The sequence below is a fragment of the Podarcis muralis genome, chromosome 4 (assembly GCF_964188315.1).
Source record: "Podarcis muralis chromosome 4, rPodMur119.hap1.1, whole genome shotgun sequence".
NCBI lineage: Eukaryota > Metazoa > Chordata > Lepidosauria > Squamata > Lacertidae > Podarcis > Podarcis muralis.
In genome coordinates this window covers 33,083,194-33,103,825 of record NC_135658.1, presented here as the reverse complement: position 1 = coordinate 33,103,825, position 20,632 = coordinate 33,083,194, and the positions used below count along the sequence as shown (strand labels likewise).

Here is a 20,632-nt window from a genome sequence, read left to right as displayed (position 1 = left end):
TTATTGTAAGAACAACAAGGCAGAATGATACAGCATACAATGTGAAAGTCAATAAAAGTCGTTCACATCAAAATGAAAAGGCTAAGAATACAGCCAAATGAAAGTCAGTGAAATAGTTGATAAGGAAACATTAGCACCTATACACATAATGGGGCTAACCAAAGTGGGGCCAAATATTTCCCTGCCACTATCCTTCAAGGATAGAATAATAGAATCATAGAGTTGGAATAGACCACAAGGGCCATCGAGTCCAACCCCCTGCCAAGCAGGAAACACCACCAGAGCACTCCTGACATATGGTTGTCAAGCCTCTGCTCAAAGACCTCCAAAGGAGACTCCACCACACTCCTTGGCAGCAATTATCCAGCAAGCAGACATGTGTTTCTTTACTGCACAGATTGTTCAACATTATCATCTTTTTCTTCTTGGGTATTTTTCTTGGGTATTTAATATCTCTGTGCCAATCACAATGATGTAAGCACTTCTCTTTTTAGTAAGTTCAAATTTGAGATATTTAATAAAAGTTCTTACCACAACTGATCATCCTTTATAAATTCTGGGGCCGTTGATACTGAAATTGAAGAGCTAAGCTGAGAGTACATCTCACCGAACTGTGTGGAACTTACTTTTTCATAAATGTGTGCATAGGATCAGCCTGTTATACACAAAGAGGAGCTTCAGAAAATCAATTTTGATGAAACAACAAGAGATAGATATATGGAACGGGTCTATTTCTCGTCCATATGTGTTTATCACATGGAAAATGTCTACAAAATATCCCACAGATGGTCTCTGTCTCCAGTCAGAATCCAACACATTGTTTCCAGTAATGAAGCAGTATGTTGGAGAAGCTGTGCGGAAAAGGCTATTTTTCCATATGTTGCACTGGTTCCTATTTTGGAAGGAGGTTAATAGATCAATATCCATTAGTGGAGGTAGCAAAATTCAACTGGTACTGTTTATCTACTTATTCAATACTCTTCCCTTAAGGGATACTCATGTCATGCAGCATGAGACGCTTGTATTGTTTTGTTATTAGTAGCTAGAGTATGTATTACTCCAAAGTTTGAGAGGGTGGGCTGGGCTATCAAGCATTCCTTTACTGAGATTGTGGCATGATATTTCATGGGGGCATTCTTGTGATTTAAAAATTATTCCATCCCTTGTGAGGGAACAGATCATAAACTTACAAAAGTTTTGATTTTTACTCATCCCTACCCAGTTTCACTGAAAATTAATAAGTGATATATTTAATAAAGATTGATTTGAGATTCATCATACTATCTATAAAAAGTAATACGTGTCTGTTTGTTATCATTTTTGCAATGATCTTTATCTGTGATAGATATATTAAAACAACCATGTTAAATTTCATCGTCCTGTTTAACTTTCAGTTTTATTTTCATAGCCCAAGTAATTTTTTGCATAATAAATTTCAAAGTGGTGGAATTTTACTTTTAGGAATTAGAAATGAGTACACCAAACAAGACAAAAAAAATTACATTTCATAAGAAGTTTCTATTTTAGTATTGATCTGGCTCAATTATGCATTCTACTGTAGTACACATTTTCACTTTTGGGGAGATAATTAGCCTCATGCATTCTTGCATATGCTTGAACTTTTGGACATTTTTTGTATCCTGTTCCAGTATCCTAGGCAGCTGCAACTATGTCACTGAAGGTCACTATCAGTTTCTAGATGAATGGGGAAGTACTGTGCATTTCCCTTATTTCTTCTCTGAACAAAAATAAAAGAAGTGTCCTAGGAGTTCACCAGACTTTTGTCACTGTTTTGAAGGGAACTAGTGTTTTATTTGTCCAGCAGCACAAGGACCAAAGTATTTTGAAAAACCACAGAAAGCGTGAGTATCTGATAATGATTGTGGCAAAGGGTTGCTCTTCAAAGGTATGACTAGAGTCAAATAAGATGCTATCTGGATGTTACTAACATAAAACAAGAGTTTTCTATAAACCTAACCAGGCTACAGAGAAAATAGGTGCTTTAATACTGAGATTTACTCAACTCATCTAAGGAGAAAAATACATCAGCCAAAATATTATTATTAATAATAATTTCACTGTACCCTTAATTAATCAGCTATTAAATTTTAGAGCAGTAAAGGTTGTCTCATACACAAGTCATTTTGTTAAATCTGACATTCAAATCCATCTTTGCAATACGCTCTCCTCTGGAGTTGGGCCATGGAATAAAATGCTATGAAAAACAAAATAAACCAAAACCCTGCTGTGGAAACAGGACAGATCTAGTTTTCACATCCCCTGCACAGATAGAAACAAGACAGAAGTAAAAGGCACCAAATGGAGCTCAAAGCTTCAGTATGATATCAGCCTCCACATTCTGGCAGAATTTGCAACCCAAGATATCAGTCCCTCCAAGTCGGATAGTCTCACATATTCTGGGTGCCCAAAATTATCTTGCTTACAAGATTATTATTTTTCCATTTTAGGCAAGCCTTGAGGAAAGAGAAAAATTAGTGGTGGGTATTATGAAATCTTCCCTCTAAATTGACTAATTAAATATGTAGCTGTGTGCTCCAAGACAAAATGGAACTTACTTGTTGAAGGCCCCATATAATATATATATACATACACCTCTCCTCCCCACCCCCATGCGTAAGTATTCATTAGATGCCATGTTCTTGGAAAGTGCCAATACAGAGACATCTCATGCAACTGGGCCAGCACATAAGATACAGGCTTACTATTCTTATAGCACCAGATGGAGTTCTACTATAATGAACCAGAATTAGGGGTTAAAATGTACCTTCGGCTAACGCAGAATTCTTTGCAGATTTCCCCCCCCCCCCTCAGCCTACGGCATCTATTTTTTCCTCACTATTGTATGCTGCAGTTTGCATTTCACCACAAACCTCAATGTGACTGTAGCAAGGGAGGTACTGTAGTCTCTTCTTGTCATATCGTTACTTTTGCCTTCCTGAAACTGAGCGAATGAAATAGTTTATATGGGATAATTCATTCTCTCAGGTAACTTAGCCCCAATAGCCTCTACCAAAGGTGTCGTGGACATTGAAGAACAACGAACTCAGGACAAAAGGGAGAAATGAGCTAAGAGGAAGGCATGTTTGGCAAATCCTCACCGTGATCAACTCAGAAACCTACGGTATGTCCCCATTGTAGAAGGATGTGTAAATCAATAATTGGCCTTCACAGTCACCTATGGACACACTGTTTGACCATATTCATGGAAGACAATTTTACTCGGCTACGAGTGATCGCCGAAGAAGACTAAAAGAAGAACTAGGTAAAGAATACGGTCACACTGGATGTTTCTTTCAAAGTGGGCTGTCATAGGCTACTTTCAAAGTGGGCTGTCATAGGCCTTCGGTACTGAACTTGCATTTTGTTTTTCTTGACTGTGTGATCCTATGTTTCTAACAATGCAAATATATAATCATAAGTCCCACTGTATTTACTGGGGTTTATTACAAAGCTAACATGCCTAAGATTGCACTGCAGATCCAAAAATGCAGGATCCTATCAACCAATCTGACACAATAACATGATTAGAAAGCATATGCTTGGGAACATTTTGTACGCCTTTGGATTGTGAGCCTTTTTGTGATTTTGTCAAAATTTCTGCGTTTACTTTGAAAACAGGATGACTTTAGTGGAACTATTCTAATGTAATCATTCAATGCATCACTTCTATCTCATTCAATCCAGTGATGTGCTATACTTTTTTTGTTTTTGTTAACTGATTTTTAAAAATAATTCTTTAAATTTTACCTTAAGTCAATGATGTGTGGGTACGTTATCCTTGAAGGTTAAAATAAGCATCAGCTGAGTAACACACATACAACACACGCACCTGCGTTCTGTCTCTCTTCTACAAATTGAGCTGGTCTCTTCTAAAAGCTGCAGGAGTGTACTCATTTTTCACCCAGAGCTATAATTATTTTCTGCTTTAATTTTACAAAAACCTTTTGTTTCATTCCCATGAGCCCATCTGATCCTTATATTACACTTGCTCTATTAAAACACTCATGGAGAACAAAGCACAGTTGTACTGATTCATAAGTAACATCTTTCCTCTTCTCTCCTTTCCTCCCCCAACCTCCACCTTTTAAATACTGGGTACACATCACTAGCAAAGGTTATTTTTAACAGTGTCCTTGGTTTTCAATCTTCTGTCCCACTCTTAATCTCTTTTCAAAATGGAGACAACACTTCCAATCCATAGGGACCTCACGTGTTCTCCAATAATTCTCAAAGATTCTAGACAGAGGCTCTGAGATTAAATCTGCAAGCTCTTTTAGTACCCTTGGATGCAGCTCCTTGGGCCCTGGGGATTTGTAGATTCATTTAAAGTAGCTAGGTGTTCCCTTACCACCTCTTTTCCTCAGCTCCCTTTATTATGTTATCACCGGATTTGGAATTGCTTTCCTTTGGGTGAAAACAGAATCCAAGTAGGTATTGAGCAGATCTGCCTTTTCTCTGTCACCCAACAGCATTTCTCCATCTTCTCCATGCAAAGAACCTACTACTTGCTTGTTCTTTCTCTTGCTGTGAACACAGCCAAAGAAAACTTTTTTTAAAAAAAACCTCTCTTGCAAGTCCGAGGAATATCTTGACCGGATATAATGTGGTTTCCTATGTTCTTCCTATTTTTGCACAATAAATTGCAGTGAAAAGCGATTGCAGTTTTGGGAAGCACAAAGGAAAATGTGAGGGTAATACATGAATAAAGGTTTCAACAGAATCCCATCATATGGAGTAGCCAGACAGAAACTATAAGGTAAGATAAACTTGGGAAAGGTTCTGAAATAAACAAGGAAATGATTGTGCTCAAGAGAAATCATGTAAAAGGGCAACACAGCAGCATAAAGACAAAGATGGCTGCAGGTGAGGTGACTCTTGTAATTTGCCAAAGAATAATTATTCTGCATATTTCATGAAATATATCAAATCAATCAAAAGTTATCTTTAGAAATTATCATACCAGATTAAAAATAATTTCCTAAATCAATCACTATTAACCTACCATGGTGGCTGATTTGTGAAGGAATGCTTTTAAGAGGCATGAGCTGCACAAGGACACCCAAAATCGTGCTGATTTTCAGGTAAAAGCAGGCAGTGAGTTAAGCATCCTGTTTCACTATGGAAAGTCTATGGCTGTGAAGACATTTTTACAGATCTTGAATATTAAGTGCTTTCTTTAAAATAAAAATAAAAATCTACCTGTTTCCACTGTATGCTTTTTCGTTTGAATGCCTAGACCAAATGTGCATCACTACTTTGATTTTGTGTCATATTCTCCAGATTCAACTCCTCCTCTTCAGGGGACAAGGCCATGGATTCAGAAGTCTGAACAGAGGAGGAACTTCCCCTTAGAATCAGTTCCGAGAATCAGTTCCCCATGCCCTGAAAACACCAGCACTTGAGAGGCTAATTTGACAGCACCGCTCCAACCTGAGGAAGCTACATTGCCACCTTGGAAAATTTATTATTATTATTATTATTATTATTATTATTATTATTATTATTAGACTCCAGGTGAGAAGCCAGTGCCTCCTCTGCCCTTTGAAGCCAATTGCCTTTGAATGAGGCTAAACCCCCTTCTACTGAAAATGCTTTCATCACTGGAGGTGGAGCTAGCCACAAAGATAGAGATGCAGCTCTATTTAAAGCTCAGTCACTGAAACAACATTTCACCCTGTTCATACTCTCCAGTCTGACAGGATGTTGTCCAATTTTCTTGGACTTTGCCTTACTGGAACCTGACTGCTGCTTTGCTTGACTTTTGGTTATTGGAACTTGAATCTTGCTTTGCTTGATGTTGCCTTACTCACTCTAGAACCTAAATTTTGACTTGCTGGAACTCAAACTTGTAACACACCCTGTTCAGGCTAGAACCCCATCTGGTGGAGACCACCACCTGGAACAGAACATTCTGAGACTGCTTTGTTAGTTTTTGATGACATTTCACCTGTGTGCTGTTGTATGAAATATGACATAACCACCCACTCTGTTCCATCTCTTTTTAAAAGGAGCCTAACTGTTCTAACACAACAGCTGCCACTTTTTCAGCAGGAGAACTGACCTTGTCTTCCAGAGACCTCTGCATAAAGCACCACTTTCTCCAGTGAGCTCAAGTGAGCTTCTTCACCATTCTACACCAGGCCAAAATTAGCCCTAACTTTGAGGAGAAAAGTTTCCTCTTCAGTGCCACAGTAAAATGTGTCCTCAAATGATCCAAGTTAATTCTGGTTCTGTTCATATTTGCCTTTTTCTAATAGTTAGATAAGACATAGAACTTATGAATTAAGCTGCTATATTTGCCAGATAGTACCATATGCTCTTCTTATAATACAGCTTAAGGTACTGAACTGGAAAGTTTAACATAAAAAAATAATAATATTCCAGCTACAAGGTACAATGAAGCAAAATCTAATTCCCTGTCTCTGTTAATTCTAATGCAAAGCCCACAAATAGTTGCTTGGCTTTACATACTCTGTGCATTTACTCAAGTTGAAGATGCTGCTGTTTTCCTTGTAGAGGCCTTCAACCTTGTACATACATACTGTGAGCATGAAAAAACAACAACCCAGAGCCTTATCATTTGAATGACTGGGCACAGATAACTGGGTATTGCTTCTTTGTCCATTAAATGTCTTGTCAGGAGCCCCTGGGGTTTGGCATGTTCTTCAGATGTTGAAGAGAATGGGTGTGCAACGCTGCCATTCAGTGGCATAGCGTGGGTTGTCAGCACCCGGGGCAACGCAAGTAATTTGCGCCCCCTAACCCATGGATTTGCGCCCCCTAACCTGTGGATTTGCGCCCCCTAACCCTAACCCCCAGATGTTGCGCCCGGTGCGGCCGACTCCCCCTGCACCCCCCACGCTACGCCACTGCTGCCATTTGAAAATGACAAGCAGGATGACGTCTTGGTCAGGTTTAGTATAAATAAATATTAGGGATCTGGCCTTCTTCTTGGTCTTGTCAATAAATAAGCATCTTCTGTTTGCTGTGTTTCAGACTCCTAACTTTTTGTTTCACCCCCTGACCCAAAGCAACCTTGAGCTTGAGCGCAAACTCTCCAGTCCCAGATTCAGATACCTCCTGGACCTCACAATGTTTCTTAGTGAAACGTTTTAGACTTAAATACTATTTGGTACATTACACTGTGATAAAGTTACGATGAGTCTTGCACTCTAGCTTGTAGTAAACATGGAACGCCTATGCTGCACTTAGAGTGCATTTCTTATTATTAAGCTTTGATTAACTGATTAACTGTTGATTAGAAATGCTACTGTACTGAATAAATATCTCAAAGCATACAAGAACACAGTGAAACTCAGGCAGATTTCCCATGGCTCATATTTTTAAGGAGTATGAATCATTAGATCTCAGTGGAATTAATTTCCCCCATTTCTTCCTTTATTTATTAGCCTAAGGAGCAAGGTCTCAGGACCCAAAAGTAGCTTCAAGTTTTTCACCATCTGTGCTGAAGTGAAGCCAATGCAAATTCCACCGTCATCTCTTCACTTTTATGCCTCCTGCAATATTTCATTTCACACTTGTGATCTCTGTGCCTTAGAAACAATAAAATATGTACATCTCATCAACTTGAAAGAACCATTTGTGACATGTCAACAAGAAACTGCTCTTGAAGTAACTCAGGGCACAGAATCTAAATTATAAGGTGATGAAAGCAGTACAACTTCAGCAACTATACTGCCACACTATGCTGGAGGACATTCACAGTGCAATCCTACATTTGAGTTTCACTTACTGGATAGGAATGGAGAATAAATTAATTCAATCTAAATTTTAAGGGACCTGACTGAATTCGCACCTCCTGGACTAATACACAGACCAATCCTTCCGATTTTGCACTTCTCTGAATTTTGCGATCGTGTCATTGGCTCAAAAGAGTAGCAACATTTGCAACAATAACGCTTTTCCCTGCCACATAATGTTTTAGGATAAAATGTGTTTTGAAATGCATATACAGTACTGAGAAAAAAATATGTATTTGTATCTGTAGTTCCATATGGATCTTTAAAAAATAAAATCATAGATTAATGTGGGAACAGGGTAGAATGGATTTATGAATGGACATGCGAATGAATATGTGTGTACATGTCCTGAGTTTGTTATATCAAGTTCTGTACTGTGATGTTGGTCTATGCTAGTTTCTTGCAAATGTTAAATTGGTTTTAGTTGTAATATCTGACTGACCCTGATTTAGCAGAACTAAACATCACTACAAAGGAAGCCTCCTAGGTGGTAATATTTTTAGTGATTTAAGGCCACTGGATGAGCCAGTGTAGCCTCCCCCCCCCCTCCACCCCAGTGCTTTCTCTCTATGCATTTCAAAGGAGCTGGCTTTCCTGGAAACTGAAGCCTCTTCTACCCGAAAGTATTTGGCTACTCTTAGCATGACCAGGATCAAGGCCTGAGCAAGAGTCAGCTGCTAGGTGTTTTTCTGTGGGGAGAGGAAGGACTTTTTTAGATGGATGAGCCCGCTGTAGGATCCAGCTGCCTTGTCCTTTTCCCAAAAAGCCACTTTAACAAGTGGGGCAGCATTTAATGTCAGCCCTGGAAGTGTCTTCCCAGAACATATCTATCATCTCTCTCTCTCTCTCTCTCTCTCTCTCTCTCTCTCTCTCTCTCTCTCTCTATCATCTATCTATCTATCTATCATCTATCTATCTATCTATCATCCATCTATCATCTATCTATCTATCTTCCATCATCTATCAGTTCTTGGTAGTGGTGCCTGCTCTGTGGAACGCCCTCCCATCAGATGTAAGGAGATAAATAATTGTACAACTTTTAGAAAACTTCTGAAGGCATAGGGAAGTTCTTTATGTTTGATGTTTTATTATGTTTTTATATCTGTTGGAAGCTGCCAAGAGTGGCTGGGGCAACCCAGGGGCAACCCAGTCAGATGGGTTTGGGTACAATTATGATTATTATCAGACCCTGATATATTAGGTACTTTCAGTGTGAAGCTTGAAGGTTGGAGGTGCTTCTTTCTCCTCAAAGCATCATTGTGAAAGACAGGTCCTTTGGAAATTGACATTGTGATGTTTGGTATGCCCAAAAATAATCTAGGATGTTTGTATTCCACGTTACATTGACATGAGTTCTCGAAGTTTGTTTTCTAATGCTTCCAAGCGTGACTGAATGGACAAAAATGCATACTGTCCTCCATCTAGTTCCATACAATATCAGCAAACACAATGGATAGACAAAATGAGTTTTGTTCTCTATAACCTTGTTGAATCCAAATTTACAAATAATGAGTTACAAATGTTTATAAACTTGCTTATTCACTGTGAATATCTATGTTAAATGTTTATGGATTTACAAAGCAGAACAAGTCGATAGGTTGACAAAGACCAGAATGGAATCAGAGTCCAAATCAGATACAGGTCTCCAACCCCTTTAGTTTCAGAATCTGTTCTGTAACTTATAAAAATCAGGCAAAAATATTTCAAATCTTAAACTAATACTGTGAAAAAGCACTCTCCTTGATCTCATAGTTAAGTCCCATGATATATCCTTGGGAGGGGGAAAAAACTAATAATAAAATGCAGTCTTTGATTTATTGGCTTATGTTTTAAGATTTTCTTTCATCAAATTTTAGTTAACATTACTTCATATTGTAAAGTATAGCCAAACACAGGAATTTTTCATTAGCAGTACACAAGAAATCCAAGAGGCAAATATGTAATTGCAATGACAGGAGTAGCAGCAGCTCCCCTTAGTGCATAGATGTCACTATCAGTAGTGTTCATACTAAATAGCTTTTTCTTAATAGCATCCTTTTAAATTCTTCAGCTACTGACCTGTTAATCACCTAGGACATCTGGTGCTGCATAATACCCAGAATGAGGGAGAGGAGTTAACTCAGCCAGACAATAGTCCATGAAGATCAGTAGACCTTAGCTGATTTGCCCGAGCTGACAATTTGCCCCATATTTTCTCAATAAGATATAATGCTCCAGCTTTAATAAAAATAAAAGTTCTTACAAATTATTTTTTAAAAAAATTAACAAGCTTTCCTCTACTTACATAAGAACTACCATGTAATGGGATCACCCAGATGCCAAGACAGAAATTTTAACATCTGTTCATAATGAATTTCAGTTAGAAATAAAGGAAAAACTTCAAAGCAGCCTTCTCTCCCTGTGGCTAAGACATACATTTTCTTATTTAGTTTCATCACTGGCTCTGTACATTCTTATGCAATTACATTTCATTGTTCCATTCTCAAAGCATGACGGGTCCAATGGGGGATGGCCCCAAATGACCTTGAACAGAGAAGCTTGCATTGCCTCTCCACACAGTTACATGCTGTTTGTTGTCATCCTTGTCTCCCAAGCCCAAACTGCTCTGCTTCATTTCTCCCTCCTCTTCCTTAGGGTCCCTTACTGATGTCATGGAATCACAAAGTTGGAGTGGGCCTTTGAAGGCCATCTAGTTCAACCATGTGCTTGATGTAGAAAAACCACAGCTAGTACATCTCCAAAGAATGGTTGTCCCACATTTCCTTCAAGATCTCAATTGAAGGAGAACCTTCTAAGTAACTGATTCCATTGCTGAACTGCTCGTAATGTCAAACCTCAAGTGTGTTCAACTTCAAAAGGAGACATTTGTTCCTTATTAGGGTTCCAATTTTGTGAACTCCCTTCCAGTTTAAGTCAGACAGGGTCCCTCCCTGTTGAATGTCAGGTGCTTACTGAAGACTTGTTTTATTCCAGAAGGCCTTTATCGGAATTCTAATTTTATAGTCTTGATTAAATTTAAACTCAGTTTTAATCTCCTGTCATAGCTTAGATATTACTGTGATTTAAAAAGTATACAAATTGTTTAAATAAACAAAAAAGACATTTCAGCTAATGTTGAACCAAAATCTATCCTCCTGTAACTTAAGACCATTACGTCTATTCCTGTGTGACATCATTCAGGGATTTGAAGAGTGTTGTCAAGTTTCTCCTCATTCTTTCTCTTCTCCAACTTAAGAATACCCAGGTCCTTCCATGTTTCCTCATACGCTCCCCCCCCCCATACCTCTATATTTGTTGTCTCCCTCTGAACTCATTCCTGTTCTAGCGTAATGCACAGAACTGGACACAGTACTCCATATGAAGTCCGACTACCACAGAACGAAGTGGAACTACTACTGCCTATGATTTTGAAGTAGCATGATTCAATGTAGCCAAAATCATATTAGCCTTTTTGTAGCTGTTGTCATGCTACTAACACACATTCTATCTTGTGCATTTGCTATCTCATGCATAATTTTGCTTTTGACTCTGCTGAACTACATTTTGTTAGTCCTGGCCCAGTCTTCCATTCTATCAAGGCCATTTTGAATATTATTCATTTCTTCTGATGTATTAACTATATTTTACAATGATTATTTTATAATGATTTATCCACCCCTTCATTTAAGCCACTGAGACAATACCACTCCTGCCTATCCTGGTGGTGTCAGACCCTTGCTGCCACACCCCGTCCAGTCAGCTGTTCTGATCAATCTCTAATAATGGCAGTACATCCACATTTTTGTCACTAAACTGTCGATCACTGTATTAGATCAAAACATGACATGCCATCTTCAGCCAGCATTAACCCCTGCACCCTCATCTATACCCCCCCAGCATCTACATTCTATAAGATACAGACTAGTGAGTAAACCCTTCCCAAAACATCTCGCTTTGAGGACTAGATTTTATTTTATTTCATTGTCTAATAAAGACAATATTACATTTTGGGAGAATTGGCTCAAGGCTGTCAATCTATGTGTAACTGCAATTGTCAATAGCACCTCCATTTCTCTATTCTTTGCAGGATTTAAAAGCGAGAAGCTTTATGTTTGTTTAAATAAATTTATATTCAACTCTCTTCCAAGAGCTTAGGTGGATTGCAGGGAGTGAAAACAATGTACTAGAAATTTTGCATATGCTTCACTATCTGGACAGTACACTCCAGTGTAAAATATGTTGCTGCCTTGTACAAGCATGTACAAGCATGCACGCAAATGGGTTATGTGCCAAAAATGAACAGATTTTGGTCTATTTTATGTTTGTTTTTGTTCTGGTATAGTTGTTGAGAAGTCTGGACAGAAAATGACATGGTTTGCCCAATACTTGGCTTGCATTCTATATAGGATGGGTCGTTATGCACCTGCAAGTATGTGGTATCCTTGACTTCCAAAGCAAATTCATTAATGTTTAAAGGAGGAAACTCATAGCTGTTGAAGCATAACAGTTTGCAGTGCGCAATAAAAAAGGAACTTGGGAAGAACTTAGAACTTTCTGGGTTTCATTATCCAGCTGTACATTTTGATCTTTAATGAGAAACACAAGCTGGTTTGCAGTGTTTCACAAGCTTTTACTTTAAACTACAATTTTGTTTATACTTAAACTTAAATTTGGAAGATGGATTCTATTATTTGACCAACTCACTTGCCTGTAATTGTCAGTTTGATCATACCAGTCAAAAACAAGGGCCAGTTTCTACTTTGCAACTTTATAACACGGAGAAAGACAACAGCTGACCAATACAGCACATGTTTTGCATGTACAGTACAGTCATATCTCATGTTACGTCCACTTCAGGTTGTGTGTTTTCTTCTTGCGTCCTGCGGCAACCCGGAAGTACCGGACTGGGTTATTTCTGTGTTTTGCCACTCGCGCATGCGCAGAAGCACTAAAGCGTGCTGCCCGCCCGCCTGCGCAGACACAGCGCTTCGAGTTGAGGGCTTTTCACGTTACGGACGGGCCTCCGGAATGGATCACGTCCATAACACAAAGTACCACTGTGAAAGGTCTCAGGTTCAATGCCTGCATCTCCAGATAGGTATGGGGGGAAACTACTGGAGAACCACTATGAGTCATTGTAGAAAATACCAAACTTGGTGGATGGGCGATATTACTTGCTGGTATGAGACAGCTCCCTATATTGCTAAGCAGGTTCATACCAATGTATGAGACCAGTAGTACTGTGCACCAACAAACTGGTGAAGGTACAGAAAAGGCAAGTATCTGGGATCAGCCAAGGATGTAATCTGGCGAAGCAAACAAGTGATTTTCAGTTGATTTCGAACAACGTGGGGTTTTGCACAGGGGTTTGCAAGTGCCACCAAACAGATGACTGGTGATGCCTGCAAACCCAGCTGCCTCTGTCTACATGGTCTGAAATCAACCCTTGCAGGCAAAGAACAGCTGGCTAGTGGTGCTTGCAAATCTCACTTTTTGGCAGGTTACAAGCTCCCAAATGGAAACAATCCCAGCAGGGCTTACATGTGGTGCCAAACGCAAAAGGCACCAAATGCAAGCCCTATTTGCCAAGGAACAATTAGGAGTCTGCTTTAAGGTTCCCAACTGTTTCTTTGCAGATGCATTTTTAGCAGGTGTGGGGCAGATGTGTGTGGCTTGGGGGAAATGACCTTGCAGGTCAAATTATGATCCTTGTCATACCTAATTAGGCCCGTGGGCTGAAGATTCCCCACCACTGCTGTATACAGTGGAGCCAACCCATCCATGGGTTAGAAAATTATCAGCAATTGGAGATGAGATGATGGACCACAGTCAGGAGTATATACTGGAATTGACAAAGATAACAATAGGGCTGCCAGAAGGAAGGAAAAGGAAAGTCAAGCATATGAGTTCAAGAGAAGAGGTTAGATGGTAATGGGAAAGAGGGCAAGGCACGGGGTACATTGATATCAGGGATGAATAGTGCATGTAGATATACACTACTGGTATATTTACAATAGAAAGGTAGATTACTGCATGATCATGTGAAAAACAATTAAGAGAGGCACTGTGATAGTTCTTCAATGTGCTGTTAAAACTAGTAAATGATCATGTATTATTAGCAGGGGAGGACAAAAAGTAGAGTGGAATCTACTGTGGATGATGTGCAGATGATCTCATGGATGATCTGCTGAAAATTTGAAAGGATTCCCAACTCCCCAGTCCAAACTAACAAAAGCAACAACAAAAAGATCTCCTTCGAGAAATGGGGCAGGAAATCAGGAATTATTGTTATAATTATTTATTATTATAATTATTATTTCCCTAAGTTGTGTACAGATAAACCACTGATACTAGTGAAGAACAAAGTAAGCATACAGGATTAATAAATGTAACAATGGCTATCCAGTATCAATAAACCAGAGATCAACAAATTGTGTTAAAGCATTATGCACTTAGTTCTGGTCCTGATAACATCCCTGAGCTGAGAATGTGGTCAGGGGCAACCTGTTCATTAATTCTAAGATTATTCCACCCCGAGCCACTATTTTGCACCAGGCTCCAGCTGGCAGACCTTGGAGTTATAGTAAAAAAACAAAGAAGATTCTGCAAGCCAGAAGTCTGCCTATTCCTCATTTATAGAATAATAGGGTTTTTATAAATAGCTTCTTTTCTTATTAAAGGGGGGAAGAAATACCATTTTGACTGTTTTATGCCACAATAGATCAGATGGCCACCAATGCACATAAGTGCCCTCAATGCACACACAAGGAATTATACAACTTCAGTTGTCTTTGAGGCATCTGAATTCTGTTGTGGTATCACAATAAGCTCTTCTTTTTTATTTTCATTACAGCACAGGACAAAAAATTATTTTGACATCACAAAGGGGAAAGAATACTGTTTCTGATGCCATTCTGATACTTTATATTATCCTTCCTTGTACCAAAGTGCAAGAATTGTTGGTGACAGGATGACAGAAAATATATGTCAACGGAGAAAAAGCTCTACACCATTCCTAATGAAATTTGAAACAGCCAGCACAATAGATTAACAATTTAGGGTCTGACATACAGCACACTAAAAACCCAGTACCATTTGGATTTCCAAAAATGTGTGTTTTATATACAAAATATTCCTAAATCCTATTCAAGGACAGCCTGACCGCTGCCCCCCAAGTCTAGTTACTATGCTAACAGTTTTGTGTCAAAGAAAGACTGACAAAAGGTACCAAAAAAGCTTTTACTTACAAGAATGCAGTGCAGCTCAATCTTTTTTGTTTTTAAGGTGCAATGATTTCAGCATCTAAAATGTAACTTCAGGCACTCTGAAAAGAAACAGGTTAAAATCTCTTTCAGTTATAATTGCTATTTCAGATTTAATTAAAAATTAAACTTTCATAATGTTTCACCATCCAAAGCAATGCATTATCAGTCAAGCATAGCTTCTTTTTCTTCTTCTTTTTTTAGTTAGAAAAGCTCTTTCCAGAGTAGTTTGTAATGAAGAAAGGAAATAAAGAAGGCAATTCAGAACAGAAAAATACAGCTCTACATTAAAGGATTCCAAATAGCGTGGCAGAAAAGGGAGAGAGAAATTCTCCTGCACCTTTATATCAACAATCTAACTTATTAAAAGAATCAAGCATAACAATTAAAAAAAGACAGATGAAATTACATACCCACGATTGTGGGAGGAATGAGCAATAAAAAGCAAAACAAAACTAGGGACATTTTAGGACGAAACTATAATAAAAGAGAGTTTGCACTTTTAAATAGTGTCAGGCAACACAAACAAAATCTTCAAGCTTATAGATTTGCTGCTGACTTCATTGTTGATGTGGATTACACCCACAATCCAATTTTTTAAAAGGTTGCTCTATAGAATCTTTAAATTTCAAACTGTTGCATAGAAATGAAAAATATGTTGAATAGTCTACTATTTTTGTTCAAAACAACTGGTTGTAAATCTCACTTTTTATGCAAAATTACAGAATAGTTCTTCAAGAGAATGGGAGAAGAAGCAGCAATTTTTTAGGGTTTGGGGTTTTCTAACCACAGGAATCAATAACATAGTTTCAAATGTGAACAACTGGAATGGTGGTGTTAAAAGTGTCAGCGATTATTATGCTATAAACAAAAAGAAAAATAAATATAGAAATAGTAGGATTCCATGGTTTTTATATGTCTGTAACAAAAATACATAAAAAACCAAGCAAAACATAGAAGGGAAAGAATATAAAATAAGAAATAAGCCTAAAATGTTACAATATGTTAACTAGATTCTTACTATCTATAATTTAACAACAACAAAACATGGCAGAAGACATTTACAAATATTTCTAAGCAAAGATGCTTCCTACATAAGGATCACCACCAGACATTATAGGGAGCCAATTCATACAACCACAACTTTGTGGGGGTACACAGGGTGGCTTGATAATGTTCCTGGTGAAGTGGTCGTGAGATTACACATTTATGTCCAGCGTTTCCAATGGGTACATTCATTTTCTGGTCTACAGAAAAAGAAATAAAGTTACTGGTGGAGCACTAAAATGTGGGTATGTGCTGGGCAATGTACATTTACAGCTTCCTTAAACACACAAAGACAGCCCTCATACAGTCAACCACATGTCGCCACAAACCCAGAGTCACATGAATCTAAAAATTACAGCATTTAAGGCTGAAATCTTGCATGCAATCATGTGCATATTGACTTCGGAGAAATGTAAACTGATGCAGCTGGGCATAGGAATGAAGTGAAATGGGTTTTCGTATACTAACTTTCCACACTGAAAGTCTGTTATGCCAATCCTGCATTTTGTTTAATAATTATTGGCAATGCAGTTGCAACTGGAAAAAGAAAAAGAAAGGAAAAGGGAGAAAAACATTATCTTTTATGTTGCTGATTTAGGATGTAACAGGCACTAGTAAAGAAGCTTAGGGATTATATAGGGATTGTTTGTTGTAAGTATTTTCATGTTTATTTTTTTTTAAAGCAGCTGAGGAGTATAGTGTTAATTTCATGATCAGCTCTTAAAGCTCCCTATAAGACATATATAATAAGAAATTTCACCCAAAAAGTGTCTGTGAAAAATGTATGTAAATCATCAGATGCATCATTTTTTTAAAGAAAGCATTCAAAATATATCATTAGTAAATGCCAAACCAGTCAACTTTGGGGCCAATGCTATATAAAGTGATTCATGAATTACAAATTAGAATTATTAATATTGTACTCACCAAGTTATTCCCTAACAAAAAGAACTTGGTATCATTTGCACACAGTTTTGAATAATTAGGAACCAATGAAACTAAGAGAAGCCATTTCCCCCCAATGCCATGGAGGCATTACATGATGGGCAAAACCATACCACTGTAATGTAAAATGCAAGTCTTGTTTAAACAATTCTATGCCATTTTCATTATAAAAACATGCTCTTTATTTGTTTCTTCCTAATAGTATTTATCAATTGTTTGGTCACACACTCTCAATTTGCATGCAGTGCTAAGCCACTCCATGGCCAAGCGTAAACAAACAATTACAGTGGTACTTCGGGTTAAGTACTAAATTTGTTCCGTAGGTCTGTTCTTAACCTGAAACTGTTCTTAACCTGAAGCACCACTTTAGCTAATGGGGCCTCCTGCTGCTGCCGCGCCGCCAGAGCACAATTTCTGTTCTCATCCTGAAGCAAAGTTCTTAACCTGAAGCACTATTTCTGGGTTAGCGGAGTCTGTAACCTGAAGCGTATGTAACCTGAAGTGTATGTAACCCGAGGTACCACTGTATGTGGGTACTCACAGCAAATTTAGGGCTGCTCTGCTGCTCCCACACCCTTGCTGATGCTGTGCTACCCAGAGCTAAGCCATGGTTCGAGTAAAATTATGTCCAAACCCAGACTCATGGTTTGTCTCCACTTTATAATTAACCACCAGAGGACTAAATATCAACACAATTGATGTTCAGAGAAAGACCTCATGGATCACTTGTCAAGGTCAGAAACCTCCCCCCAAAAGCTGTAGACCAGCCTTCAGATTTTGTTAGATTCCAGCTCTCATCAACCCCAGCTAGCATGGTCAATCATCAGGAGTGATATGGAGTCCAGCAAGATTTTGGAGGTTCCAGGCTGGCAAAGCCTCTTGTAGACTATTACCTGCAAATTTTCCCAAATATTTGACTTTGAAGATGCAATTACACAATAAACCAGAGCTGTAATTTTGAAGGACAAAAAAGTGAAAAAGTAAACTTGTTCTGGATATCTAAAAATGCTAAGATTGATTAAAAAAACCTCACTGAAATTTAGCTTTAGTACTCTTTGTGATGAGTGAGTGTACCTCTGCTGTTTTCATGACATGTTGCTTTATTGTTTTAATTATGCTGGTGATTGCCAGCCACTCTTAGAGAATAATGTTGAAGGGTGGGGCACGGAGTTTTTAAATAAATAAAAAGCTCTATTCTTGTATTTGTAATTTCAATGAAGCTCAATCACATGCATTAGCTAATACTTCTTAAAATTTCTCCCATAATTCAGTAGGATATTTACACATAACTGTAACAAAGATGAAAACACCCACATGCAGTGAGACACATAGAACTGCTAAATAGAGCTAAATGCATTGGGCTCAGTTAAGTACTAATTTGTAGACTGTACCATCTTCTGCAACACACTGCTCCATTGACCAACCCAGTTCCCACTGTCAGACATTACTCATTTAATGTTATGAAGTATTTTTTGTTTGTTTTTTTACCCCAGATAAATTCTCATCACTGAGGTATTTTTTTAAAAAAAATATTATTTAAGCAGTAAACATGCAAAAGGGTGTAGTAACGGTAAAAGTTTCAGAACTGAATGCAAGAAGACATTAACAGAGGCTATAATGCAGCCTTTAGCAACCTGCCACTCACCAGATATCTTGAACCACACCTCCTCCTACACCAGCCATTATTGATGGGAGGTGTGGGGGGAAACACCTGGAGGGTGCCAGGTTATAAAAGACTACTATAATGTATATTTAATGGTTGCTTTCACAAGTGTGTCCAACAGTTAAATCAATATCAGATTTTCAAGATATTAAGATTGTAATAAGGAGCTGTTCAGGAAGTCCATTGTGATGCAGCACAGTAACAAGAAACCTTAAGTTTAATGGCTGCATAAAAGGAACTGGACTTGGGCTGTGAAATATCCTAAGCCACTCTTACAGCTGTTGATGAGGTAGAATCGAGCAATCCTACAATTCTACGATTCTATGATTCTTCACAATGCCTCTTTGACAGTTTCCTCGTACACAGGGTGATGACGATAATCAAGTTGGCTGCAGAGAAGCTATAATATTCCCTATTCCAACTGTTTTCTTGCACAAGCTGTCCCTAGATCCTGTTTATGTTCCCAAAGAACAGGAACAGTTGACAGCATGCAGCTTTTGAGAGGCCTTGCCCAAATCATTCTTTTGCTAAAGATATAAATTCTTTGTATGGCAGAAATGAAACGGAAATTCTGAGAGCTTCAATACATTTCATGAGTTTTCCTTATAATCTTCACGTTGTCACAACATAGAAAGCATTAGGATTTGTTTCTCATAATGCTGTGATCTTTACAATCCCGTTTCTCATACTGAATGGTATTGTCTCCCGTGCCTCAAATTACCACCAATGCATAAAATAATAATACCAGTTGATAAACAGGATTCCACCATAAAATCAGAGCAGCACCTTTACATTTGTTCTGCTACAACACAAATAAATATTTCAGTGTGATCGGTGTTGCACATTAGTGAGAAACTGGGTGGATAAAGGAAATGTGCCGGACATAAATTGTTTGGATTCCAGCAAAGGCTTTCACACAGTCCCAACAAAGGAAGTGCATAAAGATAATAATAAAATTATTTAGATGGAAATTGTCATGACAGGATGAAAATTAATAGTGTTACTGGAAAACCAAGGAAATATGTAATTGGGAATGATAATTAATAATTATTGACATAACAGGTGAAGAAATGCATTGTCACTCTAGAAAACTGGTACAATGTTCGTCAAACTGAACATTTTTACAAATCATGAAAGAAAAACCAAGGCGATGAAAGGCAAAACTAAAACAATGCAAAGAAGAAATTATATTTCATGAAAACTCAAAAAGCAGGGCGGAGAGCTGTGAAATTCAATACTGTAATAAGCAACCTGAGCTATTGCTGGAGGCAGAAAACTGGACTACATGGAGCTTTGGTTTGATCCATGAAAACATTTCTTATGTTCTTGAGCAAAATCTACCATTTGCCAGCAATGAGTAAAGGGGCTCCTCCCTCACCTCTGCCAATATCCTAATGAAAAACTTCCTTAATATTAAAGAAAACTGTCAGGAATTCAAGGTAAGCATGCACGGAAATTCATTTTCACTGAATTATTCACTTGGTGGTCTTGGTCTTCCATTCAACATACTTGCATGTTTCAAAGTGATGAGCATGTGGAGACAAAACATGGTTCATTTTTTTTTATATAGAGGGAAAGCAGCCTTTCCCAACCTAGTGATCTCCAGATGTTTTGAAGCACAACCTACAGTAGCCCCAACCAGTATGGCTCTAATTCCAAAACATATGGAAGGACACATGTTGGACAAGGCTGGGTAAACCATACAGAAACTTTCCTCAACTTCATGCCTTCCTGATGCATTAGACTGTAAGTCCCATAATCCCTTACATAAACCATGCTGTCTGGGCCTATAGTCCAAAACGTATGAAGGGCAACATATTGGAGAATGCTGCTACAGGGACTACCATACAAGAAAGTAATACAAACTAGCATTGGTTAACAAGGGGGTATGTGATAACGTTCTGCTTGGAAGAAACTTACTTCTTTGAAGAAAGTTTGCAAGGCAATTGAAAAGA

At 38.2% G+C, this 20,632-nt stretch overlaps 1 protein-coding gene across 6 annotated transcripts in view; it reads right to left on the bottom strand.

Annotated features, from left to right (window-relative positions):
* ZBTB20 (zinc finger and BTB domain containing 20) overlaps nt 1-20,632 on the bottom strand; it is a 471,737-nt gene that overhangs the window by 289,567 nt on the left and 161,538 nt on the right. For all 6 annotated transcript variants that reach the window (XM_028726550.2, XM_028726549.2, XM_028726546.2 and 3 more), the window contains one exon: nt 15,008-15,084. The gene's annotated coding sequence lies outside the window, so the exon portion shown is untranslated. The remainder of the gene's footprint in view (nt 1-15,007; nt 15,085-20,632) is intronic.